Source organism: Solanum dulcamara, chromosome 10 (assembly GCF_947179165.1).
Source record: "Solanum dulcamara chromosome 10, daSolDulc1.2, whole genome shotgun sequence".
Classification (NCBI taxonomy): Eukaryota; Viridiplantae; Streptophyta; class Magnoliopsida; order Solanales; family Solanaceae; genus Solanum; species Solanum dulcamara.
Window position 1 is genome coordinate 16,816,359 of NC_077246.1, and position 15,594 is coordinate 16,831,952.

Below are 15,594 nucleotides of genomic sequence, written 5' to 3' on the forward strand. Positions count from 1 at the left end.
ATCAGCATCCGGTATGTATTGCGGATTAGCCAGCAGCTCCCCTGAAACTCCGAGTAGCAATTTCGGAGATACCTCTGCATGCCCTCTAGTACTCACGTCTGAATCTACACAAGTGTAGAATAAGTACAATACGATGCGTACCTCGTAAATATCATTAGATCAACCTAAAAAAGTAGTGATGCCTTTTTAGAAAACTTATTATTAACCTATCTTATTCATAATGATCAACAACAGATAAAATGAAGTTATTCAAACAACAGGTAAAATACGAAATCAACATGTAATAATACTATGATATTTAAGATCAAGTTTCACAGATATATAAATGATATCCACGTACATATTTTGTCCATCATCATATATGGATGATATGCATAAACTAGAGTCATATGTGATGCAGAGTCTTATCATAACAGTCTCAAACTCGATGCCTCTTACACCCTGCGTACACACTAGTTAACTCCACGGAGGTAATCGGGAGTGTGACCTATGGGTGACACACAAACGGTCTCCACATATGGTACGTACAAACAATCTCAATGTACTCATCAAACTTAGCCGGACGATCTCAACATACACCAATCATAATTCATAATCAAGATAACTCAATCTCGATCACACACAACTTTTAGCACAATCGTGATCAACCAGAGGCGAAGAAATTTGCCCAGCGCCTTGCTCTTCAACTTTTCATATTGATATTTTACACTAACAAGTCCTAAATGATCAATCTGGACTTGTACAAGTATCAAATTGTAAAATGGAGAGTAAAACTAAATTTAAAGGGCTAGATTATTACACAAATATCACATATAATGTTTTGTAATCTTGTAAACCATGGAGCGACTTACATCCACTCGATCGTCTTCGCTCTCCACTAATGAAATAGTCTTATTATTTAAAAGCTCATACGTTTGGAAACCCCAAAAGAGACTCAACTTAGTCTTTCAGTTGCCAATGTAAACTCTAACCATTTTAAAATGTCCTTAATCTATAGCAATTCCCCGTTAACATCAATTCATTTCAATCTAACCCATTTAGGGCTTAAAATAAGCTCCAAGTCTCTAAAAATCTATATCACTTCAACGTTGTTAATTCACTTAGGAGATGTTTGGTAGGATGTATTACATGCATTGTTTATGGTATTATTTAATTCCTTGTTTGATAGTTTTTTAGCTTATGTATAACTTATACATGAATTATTAATACATGTATAAGTATGAATAAAGACAAAACTGTCCTTAATAAACCAAATCAACCATTAGATAGAAAATAATCATTTAACTAGAGAACCTTATTTGGACTAAGATATTTTGAGCAAGGTAACTGGTAAACCAATTTCTCCACCTAAAAGGTATAGCCATATTGGTGCATTAGCCACATGGACAGGAATAGTGCACACTATTCCCTTACAATTTGTTTGGTTAGTTGTTACCTATTGTGTGGTATCGTATGTTACTTCCGAAAGTTTGTTTGATTGTTACTTAAATTTTATTACATCATATTGTTAAATTAATTATTATGTAACAATTAATGAAAAGTAACATTATGTAATAACCAATTTAATGTGATCGTGAGAACAAGCCACAACGAAAATTTGCTAAGAACTTTTTATTTCTTCTACAAATAATCACATAAATTCTTAATTATTTTTACATGGAAAAAGGTTCAAAAATGCCCTTAACGTATTAGAAATGGTTCAGAAATGACCTCCTTCTCCCTATTGGATCAAATTTGCCCTTTCTTCCACCTATTGAGTCAAAAATGCCCTTAACGTATTCGAAATGGTTCAAAAATGTCCTCCTTCCACCTATTGGATCAAAAATACCCTTAACCTATTAGAAATTGTTCAAATTTGTCCAAACCTCTACCTATAAGATAAAAAATTCCCTTAACATATTAGAAATGACTCAAAAATTTACTAATTCTAATTATATATGTTTATAATTTTTTTAACAATAATTGACAACTATTTTAAAAAAAATTATTTTGTAATTTTTTTTTGATAATTTCTTGTTTGTTTGTCTTACCTAATAGAAGTATTTACTTTAAATAAAATATATGAACTAACGTGTGAATTAACTCGAATGTATGTCGTATAAAAACATTGTCTTAGTCACGGATAAGGGAAATTTCATTATGTATGCCTATAAAAAGATAATTTTTGTTGAATTTTTTTCCTGATGGTAAATACAGTATTAGTTAACATAATTAATACAAAAATTTTAGTAGTTTTAAAAGACAAATTGTTAGACAATGGAAAAATATATAACTAAAATGCTAATAGTAGTAAAATGAATTAAAAAGTTGGGTTTTAATTTATTCAAATTTGAAGGCTAAAGAGAATTTTTAGAAACATTTTGATGTTATAAAAATATTATATTTATTGATAAAATATATTAAGATCGCATGAAATGCAGGCATATTAAATAGTATTTAATAGTTGATAAACATACTTTTAGGTAGAAGAAGGGCAAATTTGAACTATTTCTAATAGGTTAAGGACATTTTTGATCCAATAGGTGGAAGGAGGGCATTTTTGAACCATTTTTATACGTTAAAGACATTTTTGATCCAATAAGTGGAAGGAGGGCATTTTTAACCATTTCTAATATGTTAAGGACATTTTTGAACCTTTTTCATTTTCACATTACAATTGAACTGGAATGGCCAACCAATCATGCCAACTGATATTTATTTATGTGAACTTCTAATTTACTATCGCATGTGATTCTATCATGATCATGCTCATATTTTGTACTACAAAAAGACAAAAAATGGGGGTAACATTTCACATAAATATTTTTAACCTGCTTCGATTGTAGTAAAATGAAGATATTGAGAGCCTGTTTGGATGGACTTATTTCAAGTAACTTATAAGTTGAAAACTGCTTATAAGTTTTTTAAAAAAGTAGGTGCAACCCAACTTTTTTTTTTTTACTTATAAGGTGTTTTCAACTTATAAGTTGCTTAAATTAAGTTCATCCAAACAAATCCAATTATTTATTGGGAGCTTATTTTAAGCACAAAATGAATTTTAGTTGGTCAATCAGGCACTCAAGAAAGCTGAAAACAACTTAAAAGTAACTTGTAAGCCAATCCAAACGGGCTCTGAATCTTCTCATAATATGCTATCTCAATATAATATAGTTTTGACCAATGCCTTTAAATCTCAATAAAAAAATTTAAACATATTACAATCCTAATATTATAAATAATTTCATTCCTCTGGCTAGTAACATATTAGCTCTTCCAGAGCTCTCATAGTACTACCACATATTCCATAACACCATTTGTATGGTGAAAATCTCCTTTTTAGCGAGAAAATTATTGTCGTTATGATCATGGTCAAAATCTTTATAGATAAGATTTATTTTTTATTTTTACCCTTCGATAATACATGATAAGACCACCATATTTGTGACGTACTTAAAGTATGTCAAAATAATTTTATTTTATTTTTCTCAAACTCTTATGGAAGTGAGTTGTGGCATTCTAACTATACATGAACATGTCCTTATCCATAAATTTTATCACATCTTCACACGTTCACGTTCAAGAACGGGCGAACATTCACAATGCTTATCACAAAATCACATTTTTTTCAAGAAATGAACTATAATTATATATACGAATCTTCATTAGAAGCTCATTGTCTTACCTTGACATTAGTATCACGTGTCCAGTATATACATTTTATACCAAATTGATGGCAAAAGTACCTTTACTTTTGAAGGAGCATTTTAAGAACCCATAATATTCTTCATTTTATAATTACCACAATTGATGACTATTATTATTTTGTCTCTCCATGTTCATATTCATATATTCAACCATTGTTTTCTCAGACTTATTATGCACTGCTATCATATTCACACCATGGAATGGAGCAAACGAATGAGAGAAATTTCATGACTTTTAGTCAAAAATACATTTTTTGTCTTAAGTCATCATTATATCATTAGTATGGTATATTATGACTTAAACCCAACGTCTTCTCCATATTAAGGCGTCTTAGGCCTTAAATTGATGAGACTTGAACCCAACATCTTATTATCATCGTACACCAGGACATAAGTTGATGTCTTAACACATTTTCAGAATATTCTGAATATTTCCTCTCAATTAATTTGTCACTTGAATAGAACACAATCATCTAAACCTATCTTAAATATATCAAATAATGATAGCTTAAAACCTCCTTTAAGATATTATTACTTCAAAAGCAAACCAAGACAAACATATGATATAGGAAAACAATTCTAACATATCTTTAATTGTAATTTCAACAAGACTATGAAAATATTATCATATTGATGATTAGGAGTGTACATGGACCGGGTTGGTTCGGATTTTTTACAAACCAAACCAAATCATTTATGTCGGGTTATTAAATCTATAAACCAAACCAAACCAATAAAAGTCGGGTTTTTCGATATTAATTTTTCTCAGGTTTTTCGGATTTTTTCAGATTTTTTGGGTTTCTCAGATTTTTCATAGTATCTAATAAAAAGCACAGGACAGTGCTTCTTAAAAAGAGTTCTAGTACAAAATATCAACATATAAGATGGAGGCAGAACACTGTTTGAAGTTTTAACTTTATAATATAACTTTATAAGATAAGCTTTTTTTATATATTATTTAGATGAACTTCTTAAGTCCAAATCTAAATGTAAGAAACAAAACAAAAATTATGAAAAAATTTTAAAAAATATTTATAAATTACATTTTAATAAATATTTTTATGTATAACATAATTTAAAAGTAGTATATCTATAATCGGATCGGTTTGGGTTCGGTTTGACTTTTTTTAGTTAAAACCAAACCAACCCTATAATGATCGGGGTTTTTTTTCAAACACCAAACAAAGTCCAACCAAACCACTAGTCGGGTTTTTTTTTCGATTTGATTCGATTTGTCGGTTTGGTACGGTTTATCGGTTTGCCCTGTACAATCCTATTGATGATTGTAAGCCTATGAAAATATTATCATATCGATGATTGTACATCTTTTTGAACTAGTGATGAATATAAAAAAGAGCTATTATGATAATAACATCACAGGTCTTCTTTCCTGTCACACCCTGAGAGGGTACCCTAGACGTGACCGGCACTCGAAGACCATTGATGGTCCCCAAGCGAATCACTTGGTACAATCACACATCCATTCAATATCAATCAACCAGCGAAAGTTTAGAATAAAGAAATAATTTAGTGGGCAACTCAAATCATCAATCTAACTCAAAGAATAAAGGTCATAGGCCAACAAATAGAACTCCAATCTATGTCGTTAAAAATAGTTTGAAAAGAATAATTCAAAGAAAGAAAATACTCAATCGACCCATCACTATCTAGTCTATGAAGCCTCTATCACTACTATCTAATTGGTGCCAATGACATGTTCATGGCTACCTCAAATCAAAATGAAAAGAGCTAACTCGACGCAAAAATGACATGAGCGGTGTCCTCCGAATGTAGGAAAAAGACTCACCAATACGCTGAGTGTGTATAAATCCTTAATGGTGCTCCTATTGACGATCTCTTAAACCTGTCTCTGCATCATGATCAAATGGACGTCAGTACATGGAATGTACGAGTATGTAATATGGCAGAATGAAACATACCTCAAGGAAGAACAATGTTGGTTCAAATATCTCAAATCAGAAAGATAAGAGAGACTCAATCAAAGTGTCATAAGTCTAAAGTAAGAATACAATTTTTAGACAAAGACCAATCATATACTATACAATCCAATCCAATCATGTACAATACAGTTCAATCAAATCACATACAATTCGATCCAATCCAATCCAATCGTACACTATCCGATCACATATCATTTAATCCAATCCATCACATATCGCCTAATCCGATTCAATCATACACAATCCAATCACAAATCATCCAATTCAATCCAACCATGTATATTTTGATTCAATCCAATCCAAGCATATGCAATCAACTCCACCATAAATTCAAAGGACTCAATTCAATAGATATGCAAATTAAGTTATGCAATGTTTTACAATTCAACTCAATCATCTACAATCACAATCAAACCAATCATATCAAGCACAATCCATTCAATTGGGAGTTTCTCTAACCGGCAACTATCACCATATGAGCGAGTGATAGTACAACAAGCCGACGTTGTTGCCACGTCCGTTCATACCTTGCCAGGGTAAGAACGAATCAATAATTATGGATCCATAACCAATCAAGTCCTATCATGTCAGGACAATAATTTAGGAAACATCCGACTTTAACGGTTCAATCCTCTCCTACGTTTGGCGACGTAGTTTATTGGATCGAGTATGGACTATACTCTTACCCAATTTGGTGCTCGATACTCCTCCCAAGACTCAATATGCTCATATTTATCAAGTGAGTAAAATACTCAAAATATTCATTTAGTCTCATTGGACTCTTTCAAATCAACTCATTTAGTCTCATTGGACTCTTTTCAAAACTCAAATCAAATCTGGCCTCATTGGACCTTCTTTCAAATCGACTCATCTCAAATCATCAAACTCTTCTCTTTAAAATTGATACAATCTCAACTCAATCTCAAAAATCGACATCTTAAAGTAAAAATGCTCAACTCATTTATACTCAAAATACTCATGTTCAAAAATGAGAATTTAAGAGACTTTTTCAAACTCCATTTATGCTTAAACTCTTTCTAAATCAAGAATGAAAATAATCACTCTTTAAACTTAAAATAGTGTATAAATAGTTTATGCAAAAATGTTCACAAATTATTTATTTAAAACTCCTTCTCAAAAGATCATTTATTTTCAAAATGTTCATAAGACTCCAATCAAATCAAATTATGCAAATCACATATCACATAATCACATTAGACTCCAATCCACTTCATCACACAACATCCTCATCAACATAACTTCTTCATTCACATCATCGTCAAATATCATCATCAAACATCATCATTCACATCATCAACAAACATCATCATCACATCATCATCATCAAACATCTACTCCAAAATCCTTATTTAATTGTATGTTCAATTTATAGAGACAAAAGGACATTCTAACTCTACCAAGGTTTCATTTCTTTTTATGCCCTTCACATTCATAACTATCCCAAAATTCTCATATAACTAAAAATCAATTTTTATCAACTCATGTAAAAGAATACCTCATTTCACTATGAAAAATAATATTGTTTTTATTATACATAAAAAACCATCAATCTCAACCTCAAGACAAATTATGACCAAAAAGAAAATCTCATCTTGGTTTCATGTGAATGAATACATGAATCCATAATCTCAACAAACTCAACTCAAGAACATTATTAATATATGGATTTATATACAAAAAATATTCAAGAAACATTCATAGAAGGTTCGAATATTTCACAACTTTCATCCATCACATCTATGGGCATATGGAAAAACTCAATCCATATTTTAGGTTAGCCTTACATACCTTAGAGTAGATTTTGAAGAAACCTTGTTGTTGGGTCTTCAATTGGAAGCTTGAATCCTTGAGCTTTTGAGGGCAAATCTTGTTGAAGATGTTTGGAAGAGAAGAGGGGATGAAGATTAGGATTTTTGGGAGGTGAGAAGGCTGAAAAAAATGATCCCAAAATATTCTATGTTAGGGTATATATGTTTAGGGAAAATTCCCAAGTTGTTCCTCTTCAAAATCTGAAAAACTGGGCAAAAATCTTACTGGCGCTGTAGTGGCGCGTCGCGCCACTGCAGCGCCAAGCCAAAATGGGCTTAAAACCCTGCACACCTAATAGTGGCGCGTCGCGCCAAGGAACAAACTACTGAGGCTGTTTTCTGGCGCTATAGTGGCGCCGGGCACCACTGGAGCGCCAAGCCTAAATTTTCTGCAGTTAGAGTCCAGGCCTGAAATTCCTGCAGTACTAGTCTGTAGTAAAAGGGTCATAACTTTTGACTCTGAACTCTAAAAAATGCAAAATTTGGTGGAGTTGGAAAGAAGACTCAAAGAACTTTAATTTGATAGGTCATGGGACACCCAGTTCATAATATTCTAGGAGATATGCTCGTTTGAAGTTGACTCTTATACTAACTCATCCGAAAACTTAATCGATTGGAATTCTTTGGACTCGGTTTGGTGTTAGAGATCCCTTATTACCCATAAACACATCTAACACACTTCAAATACTTAGGAATTGCTCCTAACCCATATATAAAATTATAAGTCCTTCGGTTCAAATCTACACACACGTGATGAAATATTTGAGTCTTTGCGAAAAAATTTCCGGAGTGTTACATTTCCACACCTTGTAAAATTTAAAAATAAAAAAAAGAGAAAAAAAAATAGACAAGATCATGGTACAAATAGACATGAAACAAGCTCATGACTGTTTCGAGAAAATTTAGCAGTGTCAAGACTCAAGGTTGTTGATAAATATAGGAAGAAAATTGGCACATCTTTATGAGAAATGATTAACTTGGTAAAGAAGCTCCTTTTATTCATTACACCTTGTTTGGAAGGTTGTTACCTAAGGTACTATTGTATTGTATCGTTATCATAAATACAATGTATTATATTGTATTGTTAAATTCCATTGTTACGTCACAATGAAAACCCCCATTTTATGTAACAATCAATTTAGTGTGATCCCATTGTTATCTAATTTCTCTTTCCAATTATGTTCTTACTTAACATTTCATAATACAATTTTATCTTTTATCCTATATTATTTAATTTCACCAATCCTCCTACACAACAACTAATTCTACGTACTTGCTTCTCCTTTTAGGGTAGGTTTGCTCCTTCCTCTTCTTTTTTTTTAAAGTCATGTAGCTTCCTCTTCTATATTATTTTATCTCTTTCAACATATTATCATTAGTAATGCAATTTTATATGTTTTTTTTTTACCATATTTCTACATTATTCCCAAGTTATAGGTACTTGCTTTTTTGTTCATAATCTTTTTTAAAAAAAAACTTTTTATTATTCTACCATTGTTTCAAGTTGAAAGTTCTTATTGTTTGCATAATAATTATAAATTTACTTTTTATTTTATTGCTAGATTGTTTTTGGTTATTCGCTTTGTTTTTTCATGCTTTTGTTAAATTATCTGAGTTAGTTGTTTTTTGAAGGAAAAAAAAGAATTAGCGTAACATTGTCTAATTACAATTTGTATGCTCTTATAATATAACTATCTAAATTTTAAGTGTTTGTTCTTTTGCCCCTTTTTTCTGGTACAAGAAGACAAGTACTATGATATAAAGAAAAGTACTATTGTGTTAGTAATTTTTTGTGTTTATGCTTTATTTTCTGTATTAACAATAGTCAATGATCACTTTCTATGATATAAAAAAAAGTACTATGGTACAACAAAAGAAATTATATATATAATTGTTACAAGTACTATATATTCACTGTTACAAGTACTTTGCTAACTATATTATGTACAAAATTTTATATACTTTCTATAATTCATTATTTCAAATTGTTTGTTGAGGTACTATCTATGCCTTTTAGTGATTGTATTGGGGCATTTTGGTGTAAGGCTTAAAAGGAGATATCATGTATATACGTAGTTTATAAATGTATATATATCGTGGGTAATTTTTAAATAAATTTATTTTTGTATGTATAATTTAATTGGTTGATGGATCTTTCTTAATTTATTATAGATGGCTGATCAAAATAATCGAGATAGTAGTCAAATATTGGGCCAACTGAGCTCTTTAGCTTCATATGCTGCTCTCTTAGTAGTAATTTGATTTTGGACTTATGCATGTGAAATCGAAGGTGATCAACGTACGATCACACATGATATACGACTTGAGAGAGAGTTATTAAGTCATCGATTTTCCACTGAACTTTGTCGTAGTATTTTAAGAATGACCCCTTCAACATTTCCTGGTCTACGTGAGATGTTAATTAGAGAAGGAGGTCTTAGACCAACACTTCGAGCTACAGTTGAGGAGCAAGTTGCAAAAACACTTTACTTGTTAGCACATAATGTGAAAAATCGTGAGCTATCTTTATCTTTCGATGATTTGGACACTCAGTCATCATTTTCATATTGTCCTACAGCTATCTTGGGGTTATATGAAAAATTTATTCAACAACCTACTGGCTCCCAAGTTTCTTTTGAAATTGCTAGCAACCAAAGATTCTACTCATATGTTAAGGTAAATATAATTATAATAATTATTTAAATTTTAGCTAATGCTAAAACTATTTACATTTTAATTGATAATTATAATATCAGGATTGTATTGGTTCAATTGATGGAACACACATACGTGTTAAGGTTTCACAAAGTGAAGCACCTAAATATCGTGAGAGAAAAGATTATCCAACACAAAATGTACTAGCTGCATGCACATTTGGTTTAAAATTCACATACGTATTAGCTGGATGGGAAGGTACATCATGTGATTCAATAATCATGAAAGAAGCACTAAATAGACAAGATCCACTAAAGATTCTTGAAGGTAAATATTACATATATTTATCTAGGCGTAGGTACATGTAATGAACAAATAATTGAATTGTTTTATTTATTTATGTTTAGGAAAATGCTATTGGGGAGAGTGATATCATTTGAAAGAGTATACAAAAATTTCACCCTGAAATCCTCGTGAATTATTTAATTTTTGACACGCTTTTGTAATGCTATTGAACGGGCATTTAGAGTTCTTAAAAAGAGATTTTCTATAATTTCTAGCTCAACAAAGTCATCATATGGTGTTAAAACTCAAAAACTTATCATAAAATTTGCATGTCATATTTTGCACAATTATTTAAGAGGAGTAAACCCAAACGATGACTTATAACTTGCTTAAGTTGATACGGAGCTTATAAATAATAATGATGTGCATGAAGAAGTTCCGAATCCTAAGGAGAGCAATGAAGAATTTAGAAGAGGAGAGTTGATTCGAGATGGCATAGCAGCAGCCATGTGGAATAATTATCAAAACTAATTTTCTAGGATAAATATTTATGTCTTATATTTATTTATCTTATGTAATTTGAAAGTAATTTTGTGAACTATTATTTCAATAATAAACATCACGTGTAGTGCATTTCACTCTATATTATAATTCTTTAATATTGTGTAATGACATTCTCTTATTTAACTATTATGATATTTATTTTAATTTTGTAGTTATCAAGATGGCGTAAAAATCAAGGCATTCACTTCAAGTGATATAAATATTTTAGAAAATTCTCTTTGTATTTGGGCACATTTTATAGACGATACATTAATTGATGCATTTTGTCGTGAGCATGATCTTAAAAACAGGGTTGGTGGATCTTTCACTACACACGCATTGGATAACATATTGAGGGAGCTACAATCATAATTTCCCGATAAAATTATTAATAAGGAGAGAATTCACAATCGGATGAGAACAATTAAAAACAATTCAGCAAATAATATGATACATTTCAAATGGGGATGAGTGAATTTGCATGGGATCCCATCACAAATATGTGGGATGCTAAACCTGAAGTATTGGATCAATTAATTCAGGTATATTCATATTTATTACCCATGCTGAATCTGAACTATGACTTACCTGCTAAACCTGAATTAGTTGATCTCATACTTTAGGTTCAGCATCCTACATATTTGTGATGGGATCCCATGCAAATTCACTCATTCTCATTTGAAATGTATCATAGTATCTGCTGAATTATTTTTTAATTGTTCTTAATTGATTATGAATTCTCTCCTTATTAATAATTTTATCAGAAAATTTTGATCGTAGCTCCCTCAATATGTTATCCAGTGTGTGTATAGTGAAAGATCCACCAACCATGTTTTCAAGATCATGCTCACGACAAAATGCATCCATTAATGCATCATCCATAGAATGTGACCAAATGCAAAGATAATTATCTGAAATATGTATATCACTTGAAGTGAATGCCTTCGATTTTTTCGCCATCTTGAAAATTACAAAATTAAAATAAATATCATAAGAGCTAAATAAGAGATGTCATCACACAATATTAAAGAATTATAATATAAAGCGAAATGTACTACCCGTGATGTTTATAATTGAAACAATAATTCACAAAATTACTTTCAAATAAAATAAAATAAATAAATGTGACACATAAAATTTTCTCCTAGAAAATTAGCTTTGATAATTATTCCACATGGCAACTGCTGTGACATCTCGAATCAACTCTCCTCTTCTAAATTCTTCATTGCTCTCCCTAGGATTCAAGAACTTCTTCATGCACATCATTATTATTTATAAGCTCCGCATCAACTTGAGCAAGTAAGTCATTGTTTGGATCTACTCCTCTTAAATAATTGTGCAAAATACAACATGAAAATATAATAAGCTTTTGAGTTTTAACACCATATGATGACTCTGTTGAGCTAGAAATTATAGGAAATCTCTCTTTTTAAGAACTCTAAATGCTCGTTCAATAGCATTACGCAAAGAAGCGTGTTGCAAATTAAATAATTCACGAGGATTTCGGGATGGATTTCTTGAATACTCTTTCAAATGATATCGCTCTCCCCGATAAGGCGTAATAAGCCCACTTCTCAACATGAGTCCAGCATCAACAAGGTAGAATTTTTCTAAACATAAATAAATAAAAGATTCAATTATTTGTTCATTACATGTACCTACGCCTAGATAAATATATATAATATTTACCTTCAAAAAAATTTAGTGGATCTTGTCTATTTAGTATTTCTTTCATGATTCTTGAATCAGATGTTGTACCTTCCCATCCAGCTAATACGTATGTGAATTTTAAACCAAATGTGCATGCAGCTAGTACATTTTATGTTGGATAATCTTTTCTCCCACGATATTTTGGTGCTTCACTTTGTGAAACTTTAACACGTATGTGTGTTTCATCAATTGCACCAATACAATCCTGATATTATAATTATCAATTAAAATGTAAATAGTTTTAACATTAGCTAAAATTGAAATAATTATTATAATTATGTTTACCTTAACATATGAGTAGAATCTTTGGTTGCTAGCAATTTCAAAAGAAACTTGAGAGCCATCAGGTTGTTGAATAAATTCTTCATATAACCCCAAGATAGCTGTAGGACAATATGAAAATGATGACTGAGTGTCCAAATCATCGAAAGATAAAGATAGCTCACGATTTTTCACATTATGTGCTAACAAGTAAAGTGTTTTTGCAACTTGCTCCTCAACTGTAGCTCGAAGTGTTGGTCTAAGACCTCCTTCTCTAATTAACATCTCACATAGACCAAGAAATGTTGAAGGGGTCATTCTTAAAATACTACGACAAAGTTCAGTGGAAAATCGATGACTTAATAACTCTCTCTCAAGTCGTATATCATGTGTGATCGTACGTTGATCACCTTCGATTTCACATGCATAAGTCCAAAATCAAATTACTACTAAGAGAGCAGCATATGAAGCTAAAGAGCTCAGTTGGCCCAATATTTGACTACTATCTCGATTATTTTCATCAACCATCTATAATAGATTAAGGAGGATCTATCAACCAATTAAATTATACATACAAAAATAAATTTGTATAAGAACTACCCACGATATATATACATTTATAAACTACGTACATACATGATATCTCCTTTAAAGCCTTACACCAAAATGCCCCAATACAATCACTAAAAAGCATAGATAGTACCTCAACAAACAATTTGAAACCATGAATTATACAAAATATATAAAATTTTGTACATAATACAGTTACCAAAGTACTTGTAACAGTGAATATATATATCTTTTTTGGTACCACGGTACTTTTCTTTATATCATAATACTTGTCTTCTTGTACCAGAAAAAATGACAAAAGTACAAACACTTAAAATTTAGTTAATTATATTACAAGAGCATACAAATTGTAATTAGGCAATGTTACGTTAATTCCTTTTTTTTCCTTCAAAAAACAACTCACTCAGATAATTTAATAAAAGCATGAAAAAACAAAGCAAATAACAAAAAACGTTCTAGCAAAAAAAAAAAAAAACAAGATAGTAAGTAAATTTATAATTATTATGCAAACAATAAGAACTTTCAACTTGAAACAATGGTAGAATAATAAAAAGTTTTTTTTAAAAAAAAGATTATGAACAAAAAGAAATTACCTGTAACTTGGGAATAATGTAGAAATCAGGAAAAAAACCATATAAAATTGTATTACTAAAGACAACATGTTGAAAGAGATAAAATAATATAGAAGAGGAAGCTACATGACTTTAAAAAAAAAAGAAGAGGAAGGAGCAAACCTACCCTAAAAGGAGAAGCAAGTACGTAGAATTAGTTGTTGGGTAGGAGGATTGGTGAAATTAAATAATATAGGGTAAAAGGTAAAATTGTATTATGAAATATTAAGTAAGAACATAATTGGAAAGCGAAATTAGATAAAAATGGGATCACACTAAATTGGTTGTTACATAAAATGGGGGTTTTCATTGTGACGTAACAATGGAATTTAACAATACAATACAATATATTTTAAGTAACAATCAAAACAAACATTATATCTAGGGTTGTACAGGGCAAACCGATAAACCGCACCAAACCGACAAATCGAACCAAACCTGGAAAAAAAAACCGACTAGTGGTTTGGTTTGACTTGATTTAGTGTTTGGAAAAAAAAACCCGACCATTATAGGGTTGGTTTGGTTTTAACTAAAAAAAGTCAAACCGAACCCAAACCTACCCGATTATAGATATACTTCTTTTAAATTATGTTATACATAAAAATATTTATTAAAATGTAATTTATAATTATTTTTTAAAAATTTATCATAATTTTTGTTTTCTTTCTTACATTTAGATTTGAACTAAGCTCATCTTATAAAGTTATATTATAAAGTTAAAACTTCAAACAATGTTCTGTCTCCATCTTATATGTTGATATATTGTACTAGAACTCTTTTTAAGAAGCACTGCTCTGTGCTTTTTATTAGATACTATGAAAAATCCGAGAAACGCGGAAAACCCCGAAAAACTCGAAAAACTCGAAAAATCCAAAAAGAATTAATATCGAAAAACCCGACTTTTATTGGTTTGGTTTGGTTTATAGATTTAATAACCCGACACAAATGGTTTGGTTTGATTTGTAAAAAATCCGAACCAACCCGGTCCATGTACACCCCTAAATTTATATCTATAATAACGATACAATACAATACAATGGGTAACAACCTTCCGAACAAGGTGTTAGAGATGTGCGTAATCAGTTATAGGAAGTAAAACTTATAATCCGTTAAAATTGTCATTAGTATAATAAAGAAGTTATGATTTCATCCTCTCTTCTTTTTAGGTTCCCACTAGTCCAGAGCCTGCATTGGACCTCGACTAATTTCGAATCGCGAACTGCAGGGTCTATTTTGGAGTGGCACTTCCAACAGAATTTTCTTCATATTCAGGACTCGAACCCGAGACTTGTAGTTAAGAGTAAAACAGTCCCACAAGTTATGATTTCCTCTCATGCAATGACTATATTGTCCCAACTTTGAGAAATCCTCTCCACTATCAGTATCACCGTGTGATAAGGACAAGCATAGCCTTTTGTACTAAAAAATACAATACTAATTTCTCCAAACTAAAATTGTTCCTTTAACTAAATCATTATTAAATCTT